At 56.6% G+C, this 13367-nt stretch overlaps 1 protein-coding gene across 1 annotated transcript in view; it reads left to right on the plus strand.

Moving 5' to 3' along the window:
* Positions 1-13187, plus strand: part of CDC6 (cell division cycle 6) — a 45319-nt gene extending 32132 nt beyond the window's left edge. Inside the window, exon 13 of the transcript XR_002737996.2 lies at positions 13093-13187. The gene's annotated coding sequence lies outside the window, so the exon portion shown is untranslated. The remainder of the gene's footprint in view (positions 1-13092) is intronic.
* Positions 13188-13367: the final 180 nt, after the last annotated feature.

Below are 13367 nucleotides of genomic sequence, written 5' to 3' on the forward strand. Positions count from 1 at the left end.
AGATGGAGAGTGATTCAGATCTTGCCCCGCTAGAGCAAGAACGAAAGCTCTTCTGGCTCCTCCAGACTGGGCCAGGAGAGAGAAGCTGGAGTCTGAGAGTCCTCTAGCACTGAGGGGTGCTCCTGGGCGCCCCCTGGTTGGTTCTTGAAAGATCCAAAGGCCACTGCCCTTCTGGGGGAAGGGTACTTGGCAAGGAGATGCTGAGGGGTTAGGTTGGGCTCTAGTTCCTCAGACCTGCTCGAACTGGAGAGGTGTTTGGGGGAAGAGGAGAGGAGTCATTACTCGAGGGAGGTATACCTACTCTTGCACTTCCTTTTTTTTTTTTTTTTTTTTTTCAGATGGGAAAATTAAGATTCAGAGAAAGGAAGCGACTTATTCAAGGTCGCACAGCTCTGAGTTCCAATTGATCCCCAGAGAAGGATTATAACTATAGGAGTTGGGGGCTTAATATCTAGGGCCAGAGTCACTATATTCACTTCTATATTATGCTCTCTTCCCCGGTTTAAGTGTTGGGCGTGTGTGTGATCTGTGCCTCTGCGAGTGTGGGTATGTGTGATTGGGGGCAAGGGAGTGTGATACCACACACTGCTGTCCTTTCTCGACAGAGTCCTCTTTCCATTCTTTCCGCAGAACTCCTCCTGCGCTCTCAGAATCTCTCCTTTTGGGGCAGAGGGAGGGAATTCTCCCAGATTCCCACGGTCCAGCCTTTAGCTAGGCGCGTCTCCTTTAAGACTCGCCCTTCTCCGGGTCTGTTAAGGAGGGGCGGGGGGCGTGATCCCACAGGCCCGCCCCTGGCTGGTGATAGGTCGGTGGGCGGGCAGAGGCGGGTCTGGGTGGGGGAGAGGGCCGCCCCTCCTGCTCCGTACCCTCCGCCCCCCTAGTCTGGGGCTCCGGGTAAAGTTTCAGCCTCCGCACGTGACTCGCCATGGCCGCTGCCTTCGCCCCGCGCCCCTGAGCCGCGGCCCCCCAGACTGCTCCTCTCCTGGGATCCCGTACCCCTGACGCTTAACAGCACCGAGGCGCAGGGTCAGGGCAGACGCCGAGCCCGCGGGCGCTCTGGACGGATTGCTTCCTCCCGCTGCGAGGTAACCTCTGCCCCGGGGATTTTGGAGAGCCCCCAGCTCCCGCGGGCACCGGGGCCCCTTGGCCTGTCCCTGATAGGAGCTGCAGGCGGGGACCTGGTGCTGGGCGGGTTCGGACGGGAACCCGGGGTTTCCTGGGCTTCCTACCCCGCCGCCGCCGTGCCCAGGGTGGGGGAGTCCAATCTGTGCGTCTGTCTGCGCCCGAGTGTTCGCGCGCAGCCGTGAGGCATCTGGGGCGGTCTGCCGCGCGTGTCCCCGGCGCCCGAGCTGTGGCAGAACCGCCGCTGGGAACTCCTACTCCCTCTTGCTTTCCTCTTCAAAAACAAACAAAACAAAAAGACTTTCAAACCTGTTTGGGGAGAGATCGGATGCCCAACGGACTAGCCCCCTCCTTTTCCTCCTGTTATCTGAGCTGCCCTGTGGTTTGGGGAGAATCAGCCCGGAGGCCCACCCCCACCGGAGCAGGCGGCTGGGGGGCGGGGCCCGCTCAGCTGGTGTCCCCCGTGGAGTGAGGGGAGCCGATCGAATTGGGTAAGGGAGTCAGTGCAGTACCAGGAGGGAGGTCTCTGGATCTAGTGCTACCATGGGGTTATGGAAGCTTTTTGGGGTGAGGGGAGGACGGAATGGACTGGTTGTCTTTGCTCTGCAGAGGGTGTCTGGGACCTGGTGCCACCCACGAGGAGGAGAAGCTGCTAGCCAGATGTGGATGTGGAGGGGGGGGGGGGTGCTGGAAAATCAGCTTGGCTATGCCCCTTCTCCTCTCTGGGCACTGCCCTATTGTCAAGTTGCTCAGTGGGAAGGGCGGCAGGCCACCAGTGTGCTAGGCTGGGGATGGGGACCGACTCCTATGGAAATCAGACAAGAAAAGCCCCACAGCCTTGGAGATATTTCTCTGCCTCTGTCCATCCTGTCTTGGATAGGATGCCCATGTGCTGGCATGGGGTACCCTCAGCATTCAGCTGGTGCCAGCTCCTTCTACCAGATTGCTTTCTGCCTGTGGGCTGTGTGCACATGTGTGTGTGTGTGTGTATGTTCTTAGAGGGACTATTCCTGAGAACACTCCCCCACTTCCCCACCCCCTTCTGCTAACTCCCCCTCACTTTTGCTCCTGACCACCATCCCTCCTCCAGTTTCCTGGGTGGGAGATTCAGGGATGTCTCTTGTCCCTGTCCCTGGCTGCAGTGGTCATAGGGCAGGGTTGTTCTAGGGAAGTGGTTCAGTAAAGGCACCAGGTCTTGCTACAAAGTGGGCTTGAGCGCCAAGCACTCCTTCAGGGCCTTGTGCTTGATGGGGAGGCTGGGTTGGGGAAGACCCAGATTGGAGCGGGGGTGGCTTGACACCTTGGGGCTTCCCCCTGTTGGGGGTGGAGATGAGTCTGGGGGAAGAACAAGAGAAAGAGTATTTGGAGCTGGAGGAAAGGGGGGGTCTGGGGGTTTCTGACTATGAAGGGTGTTAGTGTACTGGGAGGGGCTGGGACATCAGTTCTGTCTGGGAGTCTGGGCTATGTTGGTCCTGAGACCGAGCAGTCACTAGGGTCAGACTGGGGTAGGCCCTTGGGAGCTGAGGATCTTAGATTTGGACTTTGAGGGTGTGAGTGAATGTGCATGAAATGGTCCATGCAGGAGTTTCCCCACCAGACTGGTGAGGGCAGTGCAGATGAGGTAGCAGTTCTGAAAAGACCCTGGGTTTGGAATGGCTTAATCCTGGCCACCTCCTCCTATCACCTCTCAATCTCCATCCTTAATTTGACCCTAAATGCCCCTGCTACCATTCTGGGACACTTCTCTGGTCCACCTCCTACTCCCAGCCATGTGGCAGCCTGGCAGGAAGCTAGCTGTGGGCAGCCCCATCCTGATCACCCCTGTGCCTCCCCCGCTGGGCACAGTCACCCACATGTGCCATGACGCGGTTCCTGCCACTCTGTCTAGTGTGGGGTAGAGGACATTGTCTGAGTGGCACTTCAAGTCTGTTTTGGGGGCATTGACCCAGACCTCGGTTAATTGGCTCCTCCTCCCTAAATCCTTTGGTCTTAGAAGCTGGCTCTGCCCTCTAGGACCTTTCCCCCCAACCCACTTCTTGCTCAGACTTCTAGGTTCTTTAGTGGGGTAGTCCTTAGAACTGTGTGACGTGAGGGTGCGGCCTGCTCCAAAATATAAACCTCAGTGCCTGATTCCCTGCGCTTTGGGCAGCATAGGCTGGGCAGGGCAGGGCCTGACCTGGGCTGAGCTGAGGGATGGGTGTGTTTGGGCCTTTCTGGAGGTCTGTTTAGGAGTAGTGTCTGGGATCTATGGTGATGGGCATCTAGGGAAGGTAATCCTATCCCTGTGACGAATGAACATGGTAATCTCCACTTGCCCAGTGCCCCACGCCCCTTTCTGGTGGCAGTGGTTTTGGGAGTGTGGGAAGCTGGCAGGGTCCCTGGCAAGATGACCAGGGTTGTCTTGACTTACTGGGTTTTGGGAAAGGCGTGTGGCAACTGATACCTCAGCTCCCAGGGCTTTGGCCGCACATCCTCTCTGATGCCTGCTGTCTTTCTTCCCTCCATTCCCCTCTCCACCCTCTGGCTGCTGTCTAGAGCCCACACGGTTTGTAGGGGATGGAGGGTGGGGGCGAGGGCCTGGATCTCTGTGTGTGTCCAGGGAGTGTTCTGGGGATTGGCAGGATTGGCTGAGAGTGTCTGGGTGTCCCTGCAGGGTGGGTGGTGTGCAGGGACCAGGCCCAGAGTGTGAGAATGTGTCAGCGTCGGTGTGTCTGTCCCCCGTCTGGCTTGGGTGTGGGTGTCTCTTGCTTGTCTGGATCTTGCCTCCCGCTCCAGTCCCCGCCTCCCCCCTCCCCCCCCCCCCCCACCAGTTGGGACCGCCTGCTTTCTCTCCCTCTCTCTCCGCAACTGGAGCCTCCCTTGCCTGTTCCTGGAATTTGGAGAGGAGGAGGAGGAAGAGGCAGGCAGACAGACCTCCCACACTGTAGCCCGCCTGCCTGGCATCATGGGGAAATGAAATAGGTGCTATGGAACTAAGGTTTCCCTGCCTTCTCTAGACCCTCCAACACACATCACAGAGTCTAGGGAGCCACGTTTACAGAAGGGCCTTGGGCTGCCCCCTACCTGCCTGGCAGTGATGCCTCCTTCTTCTACCCAGCATCCTGCCTGCTTGGCCCCTGCCGGGACCTCTAGGCACCACTGTCAGCCCCGGGAGCGGATGGGGGATTAGACTGCTGCCAGCCTGGCCAGCACCTGTTGCCAACCCCCAGCGCTGTAACTGGAGCTGGCCATGGAAGGGGGCTACAAAATGACAGGTGGAATTTCTGCAACCAGGCAACTCCCCCCCCCCCCCCACTGGATATGCCTTTGCCTTCCGGCCGGAATAAGGAAAGCCTACCCCCCCACACCCCCTCTGCAAGTGTCAACCTGATCTCAAGGATGATGTCCCAATCCTGCCTGTGGGGGCAGGGCCTGGGAGATGGGCAAAGGAATGAGTTTATTGCTGTTTGCCCAGTGACCCCCCCATCCCCTTCACAGGCTGCAGAGCTGAGCTGCCCTTGTTTAAGTTAACTGAGCTCTGTTGCTCAGGGAGGGCTGGGGGGCATGGGGGTTGTGGATGGGGGTGGTTCTCTGTTAATGTTTTAATTGCATAAAAACTGGGAGCTCAGCTCCCGACCAGTGGGGAGTCTGGGTCTGGCTGGCCGCCCGGTTTGGGCTAAATATAGTCTGGGACATCTGCAGAGAAGGGGAGGGGGGTGGAGGGAGGTTCCTTTCCCCCCACCTTCCACCAAGGTGCCCTCGTCTGGGCGGGCACCTTGGAGCAGGGAGGGGGATTCCTGAGCACAAAAGGCTGGGGAGAGGCGGTGGGGGCTGGGTACAGTTGGGATCTCGCCTGTCTGGCGGCCAGTAGCTGCCTGAGATGAACCCAGAGGCTCAGGACAGGCTGGAGTGGGGTGTGCGGGCTGTATCCAATGGCTCTGCTCCCCTCCCCCCAGAGCTGCCTGAGGTCAGGCAGTCTCCGTGTGTCACTGCGCCCTGCCGGCCGCCGCCGTGTGTCACCGTGACCCACTCTCTGTGTGCCTGTGTGTACACACCTACCTAGGAGTGGCTCCCTCCCGGCTCCTCCCCCAGAGCCTCTGTCCCCTGGGTCCTACCGCAGATCCCCAGCCCTCCTTCCTTCTGCCCCTCGGCCCACGGTGAAACCTCCAGCCCAGGAATCGAGACTTGAGAAGGGGAAGCTGCGGTGGGGAGTTCTCTGATCTCTAGTCACGGCAGGAAGTGGAGGGGAGGGGGAGCAAGGGGGAGAACCGTGAGTGGCAGGCCAGGAGGGAGGGCCCATCAGCCCTGCGACCAACCTCACACACTGCGATAGGGGGTGGCCACCCTCCCAGCTGGCCCCTTTCCCTCCAGCTCCAAGTGGGGGAACCTTAAGGGACAGCTGATTCTCTAGGGGCTGGTAACAATCTTTATCACCCCCCAACACTGGAAAAAAAAGTCTTCCTGTCACGTGGCTGTCACTTCCTGTCCCACTGTGGTTCCAGGGATGTTTGTTGTTGGTTGCCATGGAGATAGCCGCCGTGGGCACTACCCCGGTTCTTGTGGGGAGGGAGCTGCCCCTCCCCCCAGGGCCACAGTTGGGAAGGGACTTGGGGGGCCTGCCTTGGGGGCTATTTCAGGCTGAGTGTGTGTGGTCTCTGATGCTCCAGATCCTCTAGGCATCCCCCCCCCCAACAGACTTCTGTCTGTGGGAAGGAGTCACAGCCACCTACTCAGACCCAGTGTTGGGGAGACCGTGACTGTGCCTGGCTGTGCTTGACTGGCTGACTGTGTGAGTCTGACTGATTGTGTGGTCCTGTCCCCTCCAGGCTAGGTTGTGCTGCCTCAAAGATACATCACAGAGGTTCGTGGGACCTCTGCTCCCTATCTCCTTTTACCTTTGGAACCTTCTCCCATCTTGTGTTCTCATGGAAATTGCCTTCCCCAGGGAGCTTCTGGGATGTCTTAGGGTATAAGCTGGAGTGGGAGGAGGCTCTGGGCAGGTTGTGTGTGTGTTTGGGGGTGGGGAGGTGGGGGTCTGCCTCACCCTTGCACACAGCCTGTACCAGCCTTTCTCTGAGCCTGAAGGCCCTGTGCTTTAAGGGGCAGGCCATACGACTTTGTGACCCATTCTTCCCACCCCCTTGTGGGTTTCCCTCTTCAGCCAGGGATGGAGAAGAGGAGATTCCCCCTAGTTCTAACCCCCAACTGGTAGGCGGGTGCAGAGTAGGAAGTTCCTGGGGGGTCAGTGGATGGAGGGGTATGGGGCGGGGTACAGTCTGACTCAGGCCTGGTCTGGGGTCAGAGCCAAGAGGATATCCTGAGGCAGGGGATTGGCGTTCCCGGCTTCCCTGCAGTCGAGGTCCCCAGGGAGGGGTGCTGGGAGGGGATTGGTAGGACCATGTCCTGCTGACTTTCTGCCCTAGGATTCAGAATCTGGCAGTCTCAGGTTTAGGGCAGAGCTGAGGGGATAGCGGAGGGCGGGGATTGCTGTAGCCTTACATACACACACACACACACACACACACACACACACACACACACACACAAAACCTTGCTGTGTGTGCTCCCATTGTGAGAACAGTGTTTCCTGCGTGGTATAGTGGGGAGACAAGTGGTGAGGGGGCAGCTGCCAAGGTGAAGGTGGGGAAAGCCCCATGCCAGGCTGGGTATAAGGACGGTGGTTTCCAAGCTGGGGGGGGGGTCCCCTTTGTCTGTGCCCCCTTGGTCCCCTGCCCGGACAGAGGAGCCTTTGTTTGGTCCACACACTCCTGTGGTCTGGCTGTGGCTTCGGCAGGCTCATCTCTTCCTCTTCCTGTTTTCTTCCTTCCCTGTAGGTTGCTCCCTCCTCGAGGCCTGGGCTGCCCCCTGCCCTTTCACCTACTCTCTGCTTTGAAAGAAGACCCAGTTGGTTCCAGGGGAGGGGGATCTCAGCCACCTTGAGCTTTGGAGGTCCCAAGCATGTCTCCTAGGGGACTCTGGGGTGCAGTCTTTGGGGATGCAGGAGTTGGAGGCACTGTCATGCCCACAGAGACCACCATTTCCTCCTCCCAGAACCTGGCCTGTCCTAGGTTTGGACTTACCCAGTTGCCCTTTCTGCTTGGTAATCAGTCACTGCTGGAGGTCAGGTGGCCCTGCGTAGCTGGGACAGAACCTAGGGCCAGGTGGGGGCACAGGTTGAGGGGACATCAGACCCACTCTTCTGGGACTGAGTGCTGCATCTTGAGGCAGTTGGGCAGTGGCAGCATACAGAGGAAGATGCTGGACTTCATCCCTCCCCTAATCCCCTCTGAGGATGTGCTAAGGGCCTGCACATGTTTGGGGCAGGTTTTCAAACAAGTCCTAGCTCTAGTGAGGCAGGCCTGGGGTTGCAAGGGTCTGGTAGAGAAGAGGTGCCCTGTACCTGTCCTGACATAGTCCAGGCCCTCCTGGGGTGGTGATCTCTTTCAAAGTGGGGCTGGCCTTGCTGGCTCCCTGCAGCTGGGACTCTGGTGAGCAAAAGGTAAACAGAGGACCAGAGTGGCCAGACTGTGGACTTGGAGGAGAGGGGTGAGAGCCTTGGCCAGAGGAACCTTTGGAAAAGGGAAAGAGGGAGTAGTGATCATCACTGCACCCCAGACCCTGCCTGAAGATCTGAAGAGCTAGGAGGAGGGGAGAAGTTGTGGCTTTGTGTGTGTGTGTGTGTGTGTGTGTGTGTGTGTGTGTGTGTGTTCCTGGAAAGTTTATAAATAGTTCCAGCCCACTGTTCTGGTTTAAAATCTGCCCTGTCCCGCCCCGCCCTGTCCTGCCCTGCCCTGCCAGCTCCTTATCTGATAGGGGGTGCAGAGGGTCCAGGTCTTTGTTTCCACCAGGGTTCATGTCCTGTGTGTTCCCCTGGGTACCCCGTCAAGTTGAGCTGAGCTTTGGGTGTCATTTGCCTATGATTCACTGACTGTCTAGAATGCTGAGGAAAACCCCCATCTCCCCTTCTTTTAAGCTGCCCGGTCTCTGTCCCTATCTCTCAGCCTCTCTGGGACTGCCTGCCTTCTGTTCCTTGGGAGCCATTGTTGCAGAGGAGCCTGGGAGCTGAGAGGAAGGAGTCAATGAGGAAGGGAGGCTGGATCAGCTGGGTTTGGGGACCCCCGGCTCCTCTTCTCTGGGGATAGGAAAGGAAATAGTCTATTTCTCTTCCCTTCCTCCCCTCCCCAAATCCAAAAGGTTTCTCTTTTTTGGTTTGTGAAATGAAAGAAGGGAATTTGGGAAAGCGCTGTGGTTGGGCGTCCACCCACACCCGAATATCCCTCACCCACATCCCTCTTCTCAGTCTGGGGGGAAGCAGACCCTGGAAAATGGGTAATTGTCTCTCCGGGGCCTGTCCACAGACACTAGCCCTGGTTGGGAAGAGGGAAGGGAGAGCAGACACATGGCCCAGGGAGGCACCGGGTGTGGTGAGAGGTGTGGGGAAAGGGGCCCCGTTGCCCAGCACCGCCTGTGTGCCCAGTGCTGTGCTAGGTGCTTTCCAGACTCATATGTCTGAAACCACACATCCAGTTGTTGAGAGGGGTAGCTCACAAGTGAGTAAACAGACGCTTAGAGAGGTTAAGTGACTTGCCGAAGGTCACCCAGAGTGGCAGAGCTGAGATTTGACCCTACAAACCTCTCGTTCTTTCTACTGTCTTCATGGCTCAGCCAGCCCTTGCCTTTTCCTCTAGGGGTGTGAGTTTCCCCTGGCACTTTTTGGGAGTGAGGGAGGATCTGGTGGGCAGGGTGCATGGCTGGTGGCTGGCACTCCAGTGCCCATCCCCTCCGACTGTGCCCAGGCGAGGCTCAGCGTATTGGAGGGATGGGCCTGTGGTTTTCTCTGCCTTGAGGGAGGGTGCCCACGGGTAGTAGAGCTGGTGGGCAGAGGGTGGAGGTTGGAGGTAGGTAGTTTGTTTTCCCTCTCTTTGGTGGTTTCAGTTCTCTGCCGGTGTCTTCTCTACCCCTGGGTCCAGGTAGCTGGGGCCCAGGTGTCTCCCCAGGGATCAGGGCTCCAGAGGGAGCTTCTGAGGCAGGGCCTGTGCTCTTTGGCTCAGCCCCCATCATCCCTGCCCTCTCCCATCCCTGTTCCCTGGCCAGCCTGGCCCTCGGCTCATTTCCATGACCTTTACCCCCTCCCATGGCTCAAGGTCCTCCCCAGGGAGCTGAGTAACTCTGCACCAGAGTTTGCAGGCTGAGCAGGGTTAGGGGTAGTGAGGCTCTCATGGGGTGAGGGAGGCCTTCCAGTCTCTCACTGGGGTGTGGCTTTGGAGTGCAGGGGGTTTTGAAGTTTGGTCCCACGTCTAACTCCTCACAGGCATTAAGGTGGGCATAGTCATCTCTCCTCTGGGGGCAGGGGTGGGATGCAGAAGGTCCAGACTGGACCGACTGAATCCACCCCTATGCCCCAAAAGCTGAGTCAGAATGCCTGGGGTCTAGAATGAATGGCTTTCTGGGCCTCAGCTTCCTGGGCCTCACCTCAGGGAGGCCGGCCCCTGTGTGGACGTAAACCCTCCTATTTGTCAGAGGGTGCACCTCAGTGTGTGTTGGGTGCTGGGCCCCCAGGGAGGCAGGTACAAAGGCCAGCCTGGCTGTGTGAGGGCCAGGGAATGTGCAGTTTGGGAAACTGTGGGGCTGTGGTTGTGTGTCTGTGGGGAGCTGTGTCCTGGGGCCGTGCACACAAGCCCTGAACCATGTTCATTGTGTGGTGAAGCCCAGGTGTGGAGAGATGGTATCTCCAGGTTCCCTCTCTTCACGTGCGTGCCCGCACACACACAGGCTGGGGCGTGCAAGCATGCTCTTGCCCACCCGGCTGCTTTCCATAGGCCTGTATGCATGAGTTTCTGCAGGAGAGAGAGAGAGAGAGAGAGAGAGAGAGAGAGAGAGAGAGAGAAAGAGAGAGAGAGTGAGTGAGTGTGTGTGTGTGTGTGTCTGACTGTCAACGCTGATGAGGCTCGGCCAACCCCTCCTTCCCTTGCCTGGCTCCCTCAGCTCAAGAGTTCCCGTTGTGTGGGGCCCCACAGGGGCGTGGGGGGCTGGGGTGGCAGCTGGCCCAATGGGTGGGGCCCCTGTTCCTCTGACGTCAGCCTTCTCAGCCTGGGAGGGAATCAACAGGGGCCTGGGGAGAGAAGAGGGTACTTCATTCAGGAGTAAGGAGAGAGGCCTTATGGTTGTCATAATTAGTACCAGTAAAAATCATGGTCATTAACAATGTCCAGATTCCACTCCTGGGGGAGCTGCCCCCTCCCTAGCAAGTACCTGTCCCCTCTCCCCCTCCCTCAGCCTGGCCCAGCTGGGCCCAAAAGTCCTGGCCTTGTCCACTGTGGCCTTGGCAGGAACTCCTCTATCCCAGGCATGGTCCTCTGCCAAACGCTAGCCATGTGCATGTCCCTTGGATTCTAGGTCTGAGCCTGGAGCTTAGAACCTGGTGTGGCCTAGGCTTGGTGGGGGAGGTGGGGGGAGGAACAGGGGTTGGAAATGCAGGCAGTCCTTAGTTTGGGTCTTTGTGACCTTGTTTCTTTCCTTTTTCCTTTTTTCTCTTTCTTTTTCTCTTCCCTTCTTCTTTGTGTAATATTTATTTTTTATTTTTAATTAAACCCTACCCCCAATGTGGGGCTCAAACTCATGACCCTGACGTTGAGAGTCACACGCTCTACTGACTGAACCGGTCAGGGACCCCTCCTTTCTTCTTTTTAACAGGTTCATTGAGATGTAATTCATATACCGTAAAATTCACCCATTAAAGTGTATAACACAGTGGTTTTTGTATACTCACAGAGTTGTGTGAATGTCCCCACCATCAATTTTTGAAAATTTTCATCACTCTAAAAAGACCCCGTTAACTGTCAGCAGTCACCTCCCATTTCCTTCAAACCCACCCCCTAGCCCCTGGTGACTGCAGTCTGCTTTCTGTTTTTATAGATTTGTCTATTCTGGGCGTTTCATAGAAATGGAATCATCGTATGTAGCCTTTTAGAACTAGCATGACTGTTTTCATGTTGTAGTAGTATATATCAGTACTTCATTTCTCTTTCTGGCAGAATTAAGTTTGCATGTGGATGGACACTGTCCATTCATCAGCTGATAGACATTTGGGTCGGTTCTACTTTTAGGCCATTGTGAGTAATACTGGTCTGAACATCTGAGCACAAGTTTTTGTGTGAACTTGTGTTTTCATATCTCTTGGGGAGATACCTAGGAGTGGACTTGCTGGATCATAAGGTAACTGTTTAACTTTTTGAGGAACTGCCACATTGTTTTCCAAAGTGGTTGTACTGTTTTACATTCCCTCCAGCAGGTGTATGAGGGTTCCGGTTTCTCCATATCCTTGCCAGATTTATTCTTTTTGATTATAGTCATCTTGGTGGATCTGAGGTGATATCTCATTGTGGTTATTTATTTACTTATTTAAATGTTTATTTATGTTGAGAGAGAGAGAGACAGAACATGAACAGGGGAGAGGCAGAGATAGAGGGAGACGCAGAATCCGAAGCAGGCTCCAGGTTCTGAGCTGCCAGCACAGAGCTTGACGTGAGGCTTGAACTCACAAACCGAGAGATCTTGACCTGAGCTGAAGTCTGATGCTCCACCCACCAAGCCACCCAGGTGTCTCTCATTGTGGTTTTAAAAGGCTGTTACTTTGGGGCGCCTGGGTGGCTCAGTTAAGTGTCCTACTTCAGTTCAGATCATGATCCCATGGTTCATGAGTTCGGGCCCCGCATCAGGCTCTGTGCTAACATCTCGGAGCCTGGAGCCTGCTTCGGATTGTGTGTCCCTCTCTCTCTTTCCCCTCCCCCGCTGGCACTCTGTCTCTGTCACAAAAATGAGTAAATATTAAAAAACAAACAAATGGCTGTTTCTTTTTGTCTTTTTTTGTCTTCACATATATACAATGCCATACATATGTCATATATATGTGTATATGTATTTGCATATAAAGAAATATATCCATGTACATGTATTTATTTTAGTATATCCTATACCCCAGGTGGATTTGATCGGAAGCATCCTCTTGCGGATGCTTCTCTTTTTCCCCTTTCTCTCTTTTCCCTTGTTGCTGCCTTTCTGTCTGTGTCATGGCATCTCTGGGTTCATCTCTGCCTCTCTCTGCCCCATGGTGTTATCTGTGCATGCCCTTCTGATCCCAGCTGTTCAAACAGGGTTTGGATCTGTATACACACACGTGTGTGTGTGTGGGGGGGGGGCGGGCATCTGGTCCTTCATCGTGTGCCCTCCTCCCACCCCATCCAGGGATGTTGCTTTTGCCACCGACTATGAGGGTGAACTTTGAATTCATCAATCTCCCTTACCGTTTCATTGCCTGGGGCTGGGGAGGTTCTATCCTGGGCAATCCCTACCCTTCTTACACATTGCCCACCCCTGGCCCATCATGCTGGTAAGCATTGGAGGTGATACCCAGGAGTCCTTGGTTCCCGTTTCCTTATTTGTGTGTATGTCAACGGGCCTCCTCCCTAGGCCTGTGGGACAAACCCATCTGGGGTGCTGGGGCTTGGATTTTGGGGGGAAGTGGTATAAGAGGGGCCCCCTGGCCTAGGAGTCATTTTTCTGAGAAGTGCCAATGCTTTAGGGAAGCGGCTTTTCCTCCCCCACCCTCCTCCCTTCAGGCACACGGTTCTTTGTATCTTGACCTCAGGTAACCCGCACTGGGGGGAGGAGGAGGGCCAGCTGCTGGCCTCTGCCACAGGGATCCTCTGGGGTGGCAGACCCTGACCTTTCCCCTCGGGACTGTGGGTGAGAGGCCCTTTGTGGCTCTGGGCTCTGTCCTCGTCTCCCCAGCCTGGCTGTGCTATCCTGCCACCCCCAGCAGTGTCTGGGCCCTGCTCCCAGGCTGTCTCTGCCAGCCAGGCATGGTGCCAGCTGTCTGCTCAGCCGGGTGCCACGGGAGAATCTCCGGCCGCCCAGGTTGGGGAGCTCCACGGGGAATGCCCGTGTACCCGCTCCTCAGTGCCCACTCACCTGCCTTTCCTTTTTCTGCAGTGCCACAGAACATGGCCCCCCGAGCCACCTAGCCAGGGCCCATCTGGGAGAGGCATCCTCTTCGGTGTCCTGAAGGCCAGCTCTGGACCTTCCCAGAAAAGTGCCAGCTCACAGAACTGCTTGACCGAAGGACCAGCTCTTGGGACCTCCCCCAACCCACGCGGCCCCCGGCTAGAGTGGGGGATCCAGGAGGCTGAGATTAGCCTGTTGGCCTTGGACAGAAGCTCCAGGACAGAAGGGGGGGGTGGGCTGACCACCCAGACCCCCTCTGGGCC

The sequence above is a fragment of the Felis catus genome, chromosome E1, assembly GCF_018350175.1.
Source record: "Felis catus isolate Fca126 chromosome E1, F.catus_Fca126_mat1.0, whole genome shotgun sequence".
NCBI classification, from domain to species: Eukaryota; Metazoa; Chordata; class Mammalia; order Carnivora; family Felidae; genus Felis; species Felis catus.